General features: G+C 28.6%; 1 long non-coding RNA gene across 5 annotated transcripts in view; it reads left to right on the top strand.

The window, feature by feature from the left end:
• The window catches only part of LOC134688215 (uncharacterized), a 76,349-nt gene that overhangs the window by 23,329 nt on the left and 36,924 nt on the right, over positions 1–16,096 (top strand). For 2 of the 5 annotated variants that reach the window (XR_010101792.1, XR_010101793.1), the window contains exon 2: positions 2,558–2,639. The exons of 1 other annotated variant lie outside the window; for it this stretch is intronic. This is a non-coding gene — a long non-coding RNA (uncharacterized LOC134688215). Of the gene's footprint in view, positions 1–2,557; positions 2,640–5,096; positions 5,189–8,970; positions 9,076–16,096 lie in introns of those variants that run through there. 2 more of the 5 variants (XR_010101797.1, XR_010101796.1) reach the window with 2 other exon arrangements.

Here is a 16,096-nt window from a genome sequence, read left to right as displayed (position 1 = left end):
TTGTAATTTTTCTATAATTTTTATTTCATAGTATTGACACCAATTTATAAAAAGCTTTTATCATTATTATTGCCGAAAACAGCAGAGCACGCATCAGAGCAATAAACATGCATTAAATGTTCTAAATGGAGTCATTAAGCCTATTAACCATGCAGTAAGTTTTGAAGTGCTCTCATCAAAGATTGCGCATATAACCATTTAATTTGCCGTATTTCATGCGTAATTTGACACAATAATCACGTCATATTTAGCTGTTTTAGGCCATAATGTGTCTGTTTCTTGTAATTGGTTCCACAGATTCGCACCTGGCGTTGGTACATCATGTGTGTTATAATCTTCCTTATCCTAGGAAAGGGTCTATATTATCAAAATAGGTTGATCATAAAATTAATATTGCATATAATTCGTCACGGTATAAATGTATCTATTGTAATTTTCATTTTTTTATTTGTTTAGTCGTTATCTTTCCTGATATATACTCATGTTTCAGTCGTTTATATAGGGTAGTCACCCGCTGTCTTTGAACTTTTATCTGAAACGCAAATCAGCTAATAACTCAAAAATCATCATTAATCATAAATTATATAAAAAGATTTAATCTGCAGTAATTACTTATTTTTCGATAGTACAAAAAGTATATGTACAAAAACAAAAACTGAGAAGTTATCACTATTATTTCGTACCAAATTTTTTTTTTTTGGCTGATTAGGTAGTTTAATATTAAAAGTATGTGTTAGCTTTATGGAAATCATACAGATCACAGATGGAGGTCGGTGCGACACACATATGTTGACGAGAGGCTTTCGGTTTCGAATCAAACTGACAATAGCATGACACAAAAAGAAAAACGCCAAAAGAGCAAACAATGTATTCACAACACATCACAGAAAAACAAAAGATTGAGCAACAAGTACTCCCCCAAAACAAAATAAAGAGATAGGCATTGCCGATAACATATTCTTTATTTCAATAATATAATTTGATTTGATTGTAAACGGTAACAATATACCTATAAGCAATGAAAAACATACCAAAGAGACAGCGTTGCAAAAAGGGAAAGGTAAACAATTCAACAAATATATAACGCGATGAAAACGAAAGATTATGTGATAGGAACCCAGCTAAATCAGATGGATTAAATGATAATTCCCAGTATCTTTTTCTATTAATTCTTTTAAATCATCATTTTCCTAAAAACAGATCATTTGCATGTAAATAGTTAAACGGGGATGAGTATTCTTCAAGAAAAGAGTGGGAAAGTGTCAGCGACACAGCTTCTTATCACAAACATGCATAAAAAAGTTGCAGATTTCCTTCAATAAATGAAAAGTTGTTCATACAATAGATACCCATTTAGCTGTAATTTATAAAATGTCTAAACAAGTTCTAAAATTAAAATAATTCTAACCGTTTTAACAATGTATGTGAATTGGTTTCGTTGGTCAATACCGCCACGATAGCATTTTTCTAATAAATAGACAATTTTCTGTAATTGGCCATGGACGCATTTTTAACGATTGTTTTTTTATCACCTATGTAAAAGGAACACTGTTTTTTTTATAATCAGTATTTTTAATGAATGTAATTTGTATAAAACAACCTGTCTAATTTGAACTGTTACATGGACAATACAGTATATTTTACATGTTAAAATATATCAATGCAATATTGTTTTGTAATGTTAAAAGATGACTACATTGTTTCAAACTAAGCATAAAGACAGAAGATGTATGAACACATATCTTGATTGTCCTTAATCAGTCCTTTCGTCAAGTTTGACTATAGATAAAATTTAAGACGATATAAAAAAAATACACTGAATACTATTTTTGTGATGTTGCATGAAATACTTTATGTAGTGTTGCAACTGATATTGAGATGGAAATAGATATATAAGTTATTATATCAAATACCATCAACTTTAAAATGTGGCTAACAAATCTTTATGCTATATCGTGTTTTACATGTTGTTCGAGTTTTAGTCAGATTCATTAATAAACTAAAAAAATATATATTAAGTATTTATATTTATGAAGCTTGAAATTAAATGATAATCTTTAATTTAAATCATGTACGATTATTTTCGTTTCATTTTACAATTTTTATCCATAGTATACTTGCCCATACTCTTTGCACATTTGTTAAAGAATCCCTGTTCTTTTTTTTAACTTTAACTTTTATGTATCGGTTTTCAATTTAGCTTTCCATTTAAGAATTATGATAATGATGTTTGAAAGAAGTCAATTGTAATAACAATTTACATAAATATACAAGTGGAAAATAGTGAAAATAAATGAATAAATTTGAATAATTTTTATGAATGAAGAAAATGACCTAGATCCATGATAGTGAAATAATCAACCTTTTACTAGGAGTATAATGTTAAATTTACAATTCTAATTTTATGAGAAACTAAATAAAAGTGTGGTTAACAATACATAAACAGCAGCTTGCCTACTGGCTGGAGTATTTATGTTTACAATATTGTTATTCATTAATTCTAATAAAATTCAAAATATTTACACTATCACTCATGGCACTCTTTAACTATTTACAGAATTCGAAATGGAATCTAAATATGCAAGAAGTAAAAACACCTAACCTACAGCTATATGCACACACAACACATTCAGTGGAAGGTACAGTTTATATTAACTTACTTTTGTTTACAAACTTTTAATATTACGTAATATTAGTCACTCATTCAATGTAATCTGTTACCTAAACTTACACATTCAAATATGAACTTCTATTCTATGAAACATTTGAAAAGTTAGTTTTAATCTGTCGTTTAGAATTAGCTTACTTGTCCTGTTTGCATCCTACCAATTGTTTGTCTTCTCTTTATTGCTCTATTTGTGTTTATTTGTCTTTTTTAAGGCATTGACGTTGTCTGTTTTTTTACATATGATATTGTTTCACCCAAACCTCTTTTATATATTACTTTGTTTATATACATTGATACTCTAAAATTTTATATTAAAAAAAATATTTTCTGAGTTTTAACATAGACACCTTAATTATCACCCTTTATATTTTGTCTTTAAATTGTTCCGATGGTTGATAGCAATTGATTTTGTCAAACTCCAAATTTCTGAATTTGCCTAGTAGTCATATTTTCTTGCCATTCTTTTGCAGTCAATTAAGAACTGAAATGTTCAGCAGCTCTGTGGACAATTCAGTAGGTTATGAAATTTATTTTAAAAGTTAACTGATTAGCCGAAAATGAAAGGATAATTTTAAGTATATCTAGCAACGTTCGGATCAAAATTGTCATTCAAGATAAAATTGATTTACTAGTGAAATAAAAGTGCAAAATTGATATACTGCTGCATATATTTTAGTAGCCATGGACTACATAAATTTCAGTTAACGTTTTTCGTCTTTATTTCTCAAAATAAGGTTCAAGCAAGCACCTGCATACACATAGCCGTGCCAATTAGGGCAATAAACAAAGGGCATTAGATGCATACAACCAAACATGTATATTGCTGTTTAATTAGCTTTACCACACATCTCATTTTATACTCTCATGAACTATTGCCAACATATGTAAAGACATCTGTATCTATAATGATATTTGTTTCTCATTTGACCGTATGGTTTTACTTTTTGTTCTGTCATCTATTGGTTTATATTGGATGGGAGTGATATGGCTTTTTGTTTATTTCTCTTATTTGTTATTGGTTTTAGTTGGATGTTTTGTTATCTCATAATATTTTATTGTTTGTGTCCTTGTTAATGTTTTTTTTCTCTGTTTTTGAAGTATTTTTGTCTAGAAAGTTTGATGAATTTTGTTGTTTAGTTTTGGGTTTTGTTTGAATGATTATATTTACATTATTTATACTATGTCTATGTTTTAAACCTTTAAAAATATTTATTGACATTTTGCACTTGTTACTGTCCTGATTTTGATATTTTGAAAGTAAACCTTGTTTGTTCACAATTATAAGTATTAAGAAAAGCTTTCGATAATGAATCTCCAATCAGTCAGGTCTTATAGTTGAAAATACAAAAGAGCTTTTTCCTCTACTGCGAATACTAAAGGCATTTCAAATATATTAAGGTATATGTCTTTATAAAACTGGTGAATTCATATTCCATTAACAGAAAGCACAAGTGCCAATTTAAAAATGATGCTTGTACTGTATAAGTAATTACCTTTTTTTGATAAAAATGCCTGTACCAAGTCACGAATATGACAATCGTTTTCCATTCCTTTGATGCGTTTAACCTTTTTAACTTTCCGTTTTGAATTTTAATTTGAAATCATTTTGTTTTTAGTTGTTGTTCATATTTAGATGCACCTTTTAAGTTCACAAAAGCTTCCCCTGTCCCCGTCTAAAATTTGTTAGTTTGCTATAGTGTTCACGTCATCAGTATTATTACCAAAATGCAGGATTTCTACAAACGTAACTCGTATCACACCAAAATAGACCTGTAAATGAAAAATTTTGATATGAAGAATAGTTCTCCTTCTACTTTATCTTTTGACAAATTAAGGATGTTTTGAACATTTTCTTAAATGTCATTTCGACGATATATGCATACACAACATCACAGAAAAGGACTTGTGGACAACAAAAACAGAACTAAAAAATGAGGTTTCATCCCACAATGTACGAACCTTGTTTGGGAATAAAACCTTGATATTGGTATCAAATATATATAAATTCATATTTGAGACAGATAGGTTTCATCCATTGAACGTGTTCTTTCTGCAATCATTTGGTTTAATATTATCATTTAAAACTCACTAAAATCCTATTGATTAGCAATAATAAAGTCATCTATCTTTCTCACATGTTTCAAAACTGCCTCATTTAATTCAATCATTAAATTATCGTTAAACATCACGAGCAGAAGAAAAAAGTTATCGAAATCACTTTAGCCAGTTTACTGGTAAACGGAATAAGGTCAAATGTGAAAAATACTTCACAAAACTAAAATCTCACACCTGCTCGGAAAACAGCGAGGTATGCTGATTTTAACAGCAAAAAGTCAACAAATGTTCAACGTTCTACAAGAAACACACTTTTCTTTGAATTAATCAAATCATATTGTCATCAATCACTTAGCCTGACATTGGTCCTTTATCGTCATTCACTTCATCCGTTTTAGGATTCCGAATGGTGTACTATTCGGAAGCAAGACGTTACCTACAAAAACAAGAAACAAGCCTTATCAAGTTAGTAAATCTTTGTTTGTTTTTCTTTCAACTAAACATTCAATTAATTTTAATTGTGAAGTGACTACGTTTAGAGTCGCTCTGGTAGCCATTTTGTGTAGGCCAATCATTTGAATCTGTGATTTATCTCGGTTTTTAGGTGATTAATTTGCCGTTCTTGATTCCTAATAGCTTTCATTGAATAGCGATATTGAACGATAATTAGAACTGAGCAGTATTGAAATATGATACCATTATACAGAAAAATATCTTTTTCACGTAAAGTAATAAATTATACTAAGAGGGAGACTAGAAATAAAACACCACAGTTTGGATATCGTTAACATTAAAAACCATAACTGATGGCCAGAATTGATAACAATTACCATTAATAGCAGTAAATGACAAGGAAACACATGTAAACTTAATGTAATTTATTTATCATATTTTAACGGGTGGAATAATACATAAACCATCTTGTACCCTACTAATGTATGCAAGTTTTGTCTTTTATAATGGCTTTTATATACAAAGGCATATGTAAAATATATGTTTTCTTTGAAAATAAACCTAACTGGTAATAATAAAATTTTCTTTGAGTTGTTTACATTGTCAATTTTACATTGGTTGAGACTGACATAGCATTTTTTTTTAAATATGATTCGTGGTAAATGGAATATGTGTTTGTAACATGAGATACAAAGAGCATACCTGAAAAAGTTTTATCTTATGAGAACAATTTGGTGTCAACAATGATAAGTGTTATAATGTTCACTGTATTGTGTCTGCAGTTGTGCATTTTCTGGCTTTAATGAAAACAGACCAGACCTTTTCATTCATCTAAATCAACTAACTATAACTTCAACTAGTTACAAAAAATAGTCCATATGTAATAAACATATATGTTTTGTTTTTCTTTGGATAGTTTCTGTAGTTCTTTTTCTGGTTGTAATTTGAGATAGATAAATGCTAAACGAGGGACGAAAGATACCAAAAGGGACAGTCTAACTGTATTCCATTATACTTACTATTTCTTTTCCTACTATGAACAACACTTGTTTTGATATTCTTTATCCTGGCATCATCTTTCTTCCATGTTTTAAAATCTAATACCCTTCAGTAAAATCAGAAAGAACATACGGCTTCGATATTAGCGGCAATCTTTTATATTTACTGTTAACAAATATTCTTGAATGTGCCATTGATGGTGACCGGGAAGAACTTTTGATAAATACTTACCTGCATCTTGATGATTAGAATATCTTTTTCCTATTTCTTTTCTATTAACATGTTAATATTTTAGAGTATAACGTGTTTGTTGAAATATGGACTTAAATGACAAATATATTTGAGGGTCGGGGTGAACAAACATGTTTCTTTTTATAGTATACTTTAATAAATCAAAATACGTTTTATCTCAAAACGCAGGAATTTATTGCCTAGAAATTCATTTTTATAATCAAAGATCAATGAAATGTCGAGCTAAATAATGAATGAATGAATGAAAATAAAGAACAACATTTTTTTGGCTAATTGCAGACCTCCTTAATGGAGGAATATGAACTGCTTACCTTTCAGGTTTCGTTGCTCTCTGAATCTCAAATGTTTCTGGGTTGTGTTTGGTGGACTTGTGTTTGTTCATTCAAAAAGTTGATTCCTCTATCATTGTATTAACTGTCTTTCTGGAAAAGTTATGATTGACCTATAAAAAATTCATTCGTTTGATGTGTTTGAGCTTTTGATTTTGAATTTGTTAAGGGACATCTATTCAGAATTGTCCTTGGAGTTCGGTAGTTTTGTTAATATATTTTTTTCGCACTCTTTTGATTGATGAGTTTATTACTTACGGTTTAAGATCGAAACATAAGCACGATAATGATAAGTTATATTTAAGAAGATAACTGATCTGCTCCCCAACATTCTCAGTCTGTTATGATCGAGGGATTTTTCTGGCTGTATTTTTGGTTTTTTTTCCGTTTATATTATAATATTTTGTTATGGAGTAAACAATATTAAAACACATATGGGTTGAACTGTAGCAGGAAAAACCCAAAATCAATACATAGACATTGACCTTTGTTAAATTATATATTTTGTGTGTGCATATTTGAATATGTAATGAATCCTGCTTTAAATTATCGCCAAATTGTATTGTGTTCCGATTTTTTTACAAAAGTATGATCGGTTGATAAACCTCACATGATTGTATTTTCTCTTTGAAATTTTTTTTTATTTTCCTTCTTGCTATTTTTTATTTTTTATTTTTGATAATTTGTCTAACTTATCTAATCAATCGTCCTTAAAAATTCTTTGCAACCAGGAAAAACATCATCGAAACAAAATTAAACTAGTCTACAAATCACGTTTGTGAATGATTTTGTATTGACAAAAAATTATTAGCTTCTTATTGTCTAGAAAGATAATTAGTTCTTTATTTTCCATACTATCAAATTTTATACTCTTTTGTAAGTTTTACATGTCTTGAAATGCATTATTCTATCTAGAAGATAATAAAGGAATATTTAATACGATAAGGGAATAATATCTTACAACCAAGAGATGTTTTTTTTAATTTGTCAAACATGTAACAAAAATATCATTTTTTAAATTCAATCTGTGCTTTTCTCTTTGCGTTTTGTTGAAATATATATATATATATATTGCTATTTTATTCTTTTTTTAAGATTTTGTCACTTTAGTATATATTTCTTAAAATAAAATCAAATCAATGAGTAATGGTTAAATAAATTTCGTTAGTTTTGTCAAGTTTTTGTATGCATTTTTGCTTTATAGTTATATATATGTATCACATATATAAATTTATTTGAAAGTTTGATTATTGTTTAACATTCTTTCAGCAGTTGTTTTGGTTGTTCACTGTTTAATATCCCCAGCTCTTTTTTGTAAGTTTTTTGTTTTATGTTATGATGAAAAATTGTAGAACCCCCCCCCCCCCCCCCCCTCCTAAAAAACACTGATGTAAATATTCAATAGACACATGTCTTGGAGTATATTCATTTTATTTTTTTGTAAACATGCTGTAGTTGTACCAAACATTTTTGACCTTTCATGTTGCTTATAAACTGACCTTCAAATAAACTGTCTGCAGGGTTGAGTTTAAAATTGTCGTTACAATAATTGTGTTTCATTGGAGTGTTTAGCCTTTGAAATGTGTGTGCCAGCCATTAATATAGATTCTCTACCGGCATCGACAATTCTTTATATTATGAGATGATAAATTTGTTTTTATTGTCATTTCCAAACCTATGCAGAGGCTAAGGTCATTTACAAATCAACATTCTACTCGCAATGGTTGATGGGAACAATTTATATTTAATTGAAACTCTATTTTCACCAGGTATCAATTGAATTTCGGTTCAATTCAATGCAAAATATTTCATGTTTTGCTTCTTAAATGTAACAAATCTATACTTCGGATGTAGTTGTGAAAACGACGTTAAAAATTTGGAAAATGATTAATATTTTCAAGGTTCAGAAAAAAGTCTTTATGATATTTAGATTAATAAATAATAATAATATTTAACTAAATACTTATTTTATGTAACAAAATGTACAATATACTCTTCCATAGTTGTTTGATTTACACGTTTAAGATGAAAGAATCTAATGACGGGAAACTGATAATCGGACCAATATGAATAAAATTTGAATATACGATCAAAATTAAAGCAGGAAAATCGTTTGAACTATAACAACAATTTTACGAATAATTAATATTTCATTCATGTATAATTTTTGTGATATATGGTAATTTCATTCAAATTAAATAAAGTTGAAGTGTTCTGAAAGTAACAACTTGACTTCGTTTATGACTTTATTACAAAAGAACTAGTATTGTGTTACTGTACGATTACATTGTATTTATGGGATTTCTTGCTGTTTCAAAGGTAGGAGCATACTCTGTCATTAACAAATGTAATTAATCTATCAAAAATAACCAATGTATTTAATAATTTATTTACCAGAGTTATGTTAACCTTTATGTTAACCCTATAATCGTCCCATTCTATTCAGATTCAGCCATTATTTATATCCAATGATTTTTCATGCTAGAATTATTGAACATATTGTCATTATAATGATATATATAATTTTTGAATTTTGTTTGGAATGTTTTTAAGAAATATGTATTTATATATTTAAGAAACATGTATTTTATTTATATTATAACCGATCGTCATTTGTATGACCATTTTAAATATTTTATTTCTACAATAAAATTATGATGGTGCATTTTAGGACATAAATTAATTTTTACAATATTCATTGTTTTGTTTTTTTTCATCATAAGAAAAAAGTAAAATCACAAAAATACTGAACTTAGAGGAAAATCTAATCGGAAAGTCCATAATCACATTGCAAAATCAAATAACAAAACACATCAAGAACAGAACTTGTTTTTGGTGAAACAATATTTATTTGCTTAATAATGTAGAATTGTTTCAGTTGAGATTTCAGCTCCCCCAAGCAAAGTCGATCTTAAATGGATTTGACTATAATTTTATGACCCTTTTGTTCATATTGATCCACAACTGTTTCGTTTCTTCTTCATCCTTTCAAATACTTAGATTTGAGCCTTCCTGATAAACATAAAACCAGAAAAAAACTCTTCCAACGCATCACATTTATAAAGTGTTCTTTTTCAATTTCTCAAATATAAGTGGTGGATTTTAAATGAAAGTTTGCTTGTACGGCATTTTCTTGTAAAGAATATGTACAAATTAAATAATGGCAACAGTAGTATACCGCTGTAAAAAATATTTTCAAAAACACTTAAAAAATCTTTTGGAATATAGTACCTAATATGCTCTTAAATATTATATTGCCAGACAAAAGAAAACGGTTTAGCATTTATCAAAATTGTCCTCTTTCCTTTTACAACTTAAACAAAAATACCTCTTAAATATTCCATGTACAAGTTTTGATTTTACATTATAATTAAATATTTACAAAGCCTGCAATTGTACGTTTAACATTGATAGAATTTGTTAAAGTAGTTTACAATTCATGTCTTCTTCCAATTAGACATCATTACAATGTTTGCTTTGCTTGTAACTAATTACAAAGTTGATATCATTCCGTCTAATATAACATCGCAATATAATTTGCAAAATTCAAAGCGAAACAAAATAGTATTCGTACCGTCATGGTATATGCCATCTAATTTTTAACAATCAATCTGTATTTTATATCGAATCGATGTATAAAAAATACATTTTACATAAAACAAATTACTGTAAATACTCAAATAAAATAATTTCGAATAAAAAAGTACTCAATTATTCAATGATAAATTGATTTACACCACGATTTAATGTCAAGAAAATTACCATCATGCGGATTAATTTAAATTTATAATTTTGTCAAAGATTTTGAGAAACCCATGTGAGACCATAACTGTGTTGTAGGCAGTTTTCATAGAATAACAGATTATACTTGTTTTACATGATGTATTTTTATCATCGTGTGCAGTAAAAGAAAAATATTTTGTAAATATTAAAAGGTGTGTATTAATATTTTCTTAAAACTACCAACATGAAAAATGTACTTTGAAATTAATGCAATTTGTTTTTCAGTTTCAATGTATATATTCCAAATTAATAGGAGTGACAGAACACATTGTAATATTTTTATTTTTGTGTGTCTTATTTTATTTTCATCATTTTCATTATTATCATTACAATTATTTCATTATCATTATTGCAAAATATATGTATTTTTATGTTTACTCATTTGAAATAATAAATAAAGCTTAAACAATTTCCCACAATCACCTGAACACTTGTTTACGCACAGAGGCTTGAATCTGCGCTAATCTCAACATATAATAAAAGCTGATTTTACAATTAATTTCAAATTTTCAAGCAAATGTTTGAATCAATACTTAAGGCACCACACTGAGAAAATGAAACATTCAATTTTATCATTCATGTAATGTATAAGCTACCAAATGGCTCAATTAACAACAAATTACAACTCTTGGTGCCACTGGCATAACGGTTCGAATCATCTAGATGAGGATATTAAATTATAACACATTAAGGCGTAAATTGTAGGTCCTTAGGGAAAGAGGATAGGGGATTTTCACAAGTTATGCCGACTTTGTCTGTCCAGATCCGCAGGATTAAGATACATGGTTGCGTGCCGATTCCTTAGACATTTTCTGGATTATTGATCAAATAATTTCGATTTATTTCTAAAATAAAACAGACAATAGTTATGGGTCAAACTGATTACACGTGGTGATGATTTATGTCAGCTGGTATAAAGTATGACAACAAAAATGAGGGGCGGATACCAGTAATTGTTACTTTCATTGATTTTTTATAAGAATTGTAAAACCCAGCTCCATGCAAGCATACATGGTATCTGGAAAAAGTATAAAAATTGATTAGCATCATATTAATTTATTGATATTGTTTAATTCTATTTCCCGTGTCAATGATATATTTTAATGCACAGTTGTCTAAATTTCTATGGCCTTGCATGATATAATTAATCGATTATGATGCACAACTGTGAATAAAGTGACATTATTGTATATTTATACACATTATCTTTTGTTTTTTGTTTAATTTGAATAACAAAGTATTAACAATGATGCTTGATAATTTGAATTATATCATTAAAACTGTGATAAAGGGGAGAGAACCCGAATTAACAACAATAACTCATATCTTATCTCGTTTAAAACATATGTGGTTAATTTGTTCAATAAATTGTTAGTGGTTTTATTCGGTTTGATTTTAAATATAGGATTATTCCATACTTTAGATATGTTAACGAATAGTATAAATCCAGATACTTTTTGAGCTCAATTTCATACTTATAAAATATTTTAACATATAAAATACAAAATATATTATTGTTTATGTATTTATATATTGCAGTGAATCTTTTATATAGATAAAAACGCTCTTAAAGTTGTTTAAAGAATCAGCAAAAAATTGTCTTTTTAATACAAAATTTAGAAATATATCATGTTGTGAACACATTTGTGCTGAAGAAATAAAAAGGACAAAGCAAAGAGCAATATAAATCGGATACAAGAAATGTAATTTATAAAATGATAATCCCTGAAGTAGAATATTTTTGAAGTCCGGAAAACCAATAAATGCATTTATATGCACAATTTCTATATGGAGTACAACGCTTCTCGCTGCTTTAATGGCTTTATCAATGAAGAAATATTGCCCACATATTTGTTTAAAAAATGCATATAGACAACGCTGAAGTTGGGTTTAGTTTTTCAATATAAAGCATGCACTAACGAATTTATACATATTAATTGTGTGAATATCTGATATTTTTAGGAAATTTCAAAGAATCCATAACAGTTATTATTGATTTTTTTTATAGTCAATGTGTATTCCATTGTTTAAACAAATTTATTTCATTCCAGCTGTATTGTTGCAAATATTTTCGGGAACTTAATAGATTCTAGATATCATATAAAAGCACAATTAAACTTGTTTGCATCATTGCAGTGATAGTTTTTAGAGAGTGTCTGACATTGACTTCTGATAACTATTTAAGATTACCACTCATCGCAGTTTTACAATCTGAAACTTTATAATATAATAATCATTTTATTCGTAAGCAATACAGCTTATAGAATATAAATATAACATACATTCAATTACATCAGTGAAATATATATATATATTATATCTTTAAGAAATCAGTAAATAATCATACAATGAAGTATACCAATATAACTGTACAGCAGTGTATGATAAAATATAACACATATTAAGCATTCTCAAATGAATTTAATTACGTGCCTTCTCGGCCAGAAATAAATACTTCCCTAAATTGTCAAGTTTCTTTTCATTCAGGACAGATAGCAGATGTACGAGTTTAAAATTCAATGTACGAGTTTACAATTCGAAATATTATATATTGCTTTTAAGGTTGAAGCTATTTGCTTATTTTAAATCTATTTTGTTATGGTCGAAGCTATTTACCTATTTTTAATTCTATTTTTTTATTGGTCAGAAATTAGTATTTGCCATTGTTTAGTTGTCTTATTTTTATTATTCAAATTAAAATGTGAGGGTTAATATTTTTTTTATGCATTTTGATTTTTATACTGACAAACTTAATAGATAAACGATTAAATAAAAAGATTTAAATAGAAAATTATCAGTTTGGTTTGTCCACAAAATCAGTGTAAATCTTGAACAGTATAACTGAAAGAGAAAAAAATGTAACATCGAACATTTCATTGTCCCATTAAATGACGTCTGAAACGATATACCTTATATAAAATTCCACTTTCAACAGAGATATTCCTTGCCAATCAACTAAATTCATCATAAGCTTCCGTAAACTTTCGAACAGAACCTCAAACTTTATCATATATTCGTATAGTATCTTCTTTATAAAAAATACATCAATCTTTAAAGTTAATCATGACTAGAAACTCGAGTTCCTAAATATAGTTATAATGTAGCAACTGTCCATACACAAGAACTGCAGGACTGTTGCTATATAAGAATGGAAAGTTATAAATCGGAAACTTTTTTAATTCTTGTACCGTAAAATATAATTAAGAAGAGAAGCCATGGGTACGTATGGTATTATTTTTATCAGTTGTGATCAATACAATCCCGAAACATTGAATCATTCAATGAAAGTAGTGTAGAATCTTTAGGAAGTAATGTGCTTTTAACCCAAAACGTGTGTATCTTTTCACTCTATGATTGAATCATCTACCATAAGTCTGCTACATTCGAATATACGAACAGTTGATACCCATATATAGATATTATTTAATCTGTCTCTGGAAAAACAAGTCCATCCAGCAAAAACAATAAAAAAAAGGAGAGTTAGTACACGAAAATGAACCATATTCTGAACACACAATGATCTTGACAATGTGACTAAATCACAATCATTAAACTATAAATATATACATATATTTTTCACGTGCATGAGTTCAGCCCTGTTGGTCTTCTCATAAAATATCATGATACACTAATGCATCTAAAGATATATGATTACACAGTGTATGTTCTCTAGTTTAATAACTTTTTGATAGAATTATTTCCTTGATGATATATTTTTCTTATATTTCACTGTTAGAAATTTCAAATAATTTATATTGTTTTGGCAAATGTTTATATTTTTTATGTTGAATATCACATTCATTCAAAATTTATCCATTCATTCAATACAAGCCCATGCACATATTGTTGGAGAGCTGTTGTTTACATCTGTTATAAAATACCATGTATTGCATAATTAATTTATTTAGAATATTTTTCGGATTTTATAGCATCAGATATGAAAATATTATTTAATACTTCCCTGTTGAATTAATATTTTAATCTCTTATTAGTGATTAAGTCGTTGACTCAATTAAAGTAGTTAAAACAATTTTAGTAAAGCCGACGGTGAATTTTATATCTCATAAATAAATGGTTGATCTGAATGATTTATTTCATATAATTTGATCTTAAAATCTAAATCATTACAATTTCAGTATTGTGTAAAATGCATACATTTGTAATTTCACTTTAATTACTTTTCTCGTTTAATGTTCCTTTTGCGCCAACTTACTTTTCACCGTGATCTAATACTTCTGTTACAACATGCTTCATGTTTTATAGCGATCTTTTAGTTGTTCTGTGTTGCAACAAGAATCTGCTTTCATTGTTATCTTTTCTGTTGAAACACATGCATTATATTTCATCTTGATCTTTTAATTCTTTGACAACAGCCTTCAGATTTGCACTGTGTTCTAATACTTCTGCGCAAATAGACCTCATGTCCATCGTGATATTTAGTTCTGAGCCAACATGTATAAGATTTCACCGTTGTCTATGTCTTCTCTTGTTACAGGCATTCATTTTCATATTTAAGTTATTTTAAGTTATCTATTTACAAACATCAGATTTCACTGTTATTTTTTTTCCTTTTGTGACAACACACATCTATATTTCACTTTAATATGTTCCTTCTGTGACATTGTATTAACACGTTGCATTTTTAACCGCTCTCTGATACTTCTGTTACAACAGGCATCAGATTACACAGTGATATGTTCCTCTCCTGACAACAGGCATCATATTCCAGTGATTTGTTTCTCTTTTGACAACAGACGCCATATATCACAGTGATTTGTTTCTCTTTTGACAACAGACATCATATTTCACAGTGATATGTTCCTCCTTTGACAATAGGCATTAGCTTTCACAGTGATATGTTCTTCCTTGGACAACAGACATCATATTTAACAGTGTAATGTTTTTCCTCTGACAAAAGACATCATATTTCACAGTGTAATGTTCCTCCTTTGACAATAGGCATCAAATTTGACAGTGAAATGTTCCTCCTTTAACAATAGACACCAGATTCCACAGTGATATGTTCCTCCCCTGACAACAGGCATCATATTTCACAGTAATAAGTTACTCCTTTGACAACAGACATCATATTTCACAGTGTAATGTTCCTCCTCTGACAACAGAAATCATATTTCACAGTGTAATGTTCCTCCTTTGCCAACATACCTCAGATTTCACAGTGACATGTCCCTCCTTTAGCAACAAACATCAGATTTCACAGTGGTATGTTCCTCCTCTGACAACAGGCATCAGATTGTACAGTGGTATATTCCTCCTCTGACAACATGCTTCATATTTCAAAGTGATATGTTCCTTTTCTGACGACAGGCATCATATTTCACAGTGACATGTCCCTCCTTTGGCAACAGACATCATATTTCCCAGTGATATGTTCCTTCTTTGACAACAAACACCATATTTTACAGTGTACTGTTCCTCCTCTGACAACAGGCTTCATATTTCAAAGTGATATGTTCCTTTTCTGACAACGACAACATGCATCGGATTTTACAATGATATGTTCTTCCTTTGACAACATGAATCATATTTCACAGTG

This window comes from Mytilus trossulus, chromosome 10 (assembly GCF_036588685.1).
Source record: "Mytilus trossulus isolate FHL-02 chromosome 10, PNRI_Mtr1.1.1.hap1, whole genome shotgun sequence".
NCBI classification, from domain to species: Eukaryota; Metazoa; Mollusca; class Bivalvia; order Mytilida; family Mytilidae; genus Mytilus; species Mytilus trossulus.
This window is presented reverse-complemented; position numbering and strand designations above follow the sequence as displayed.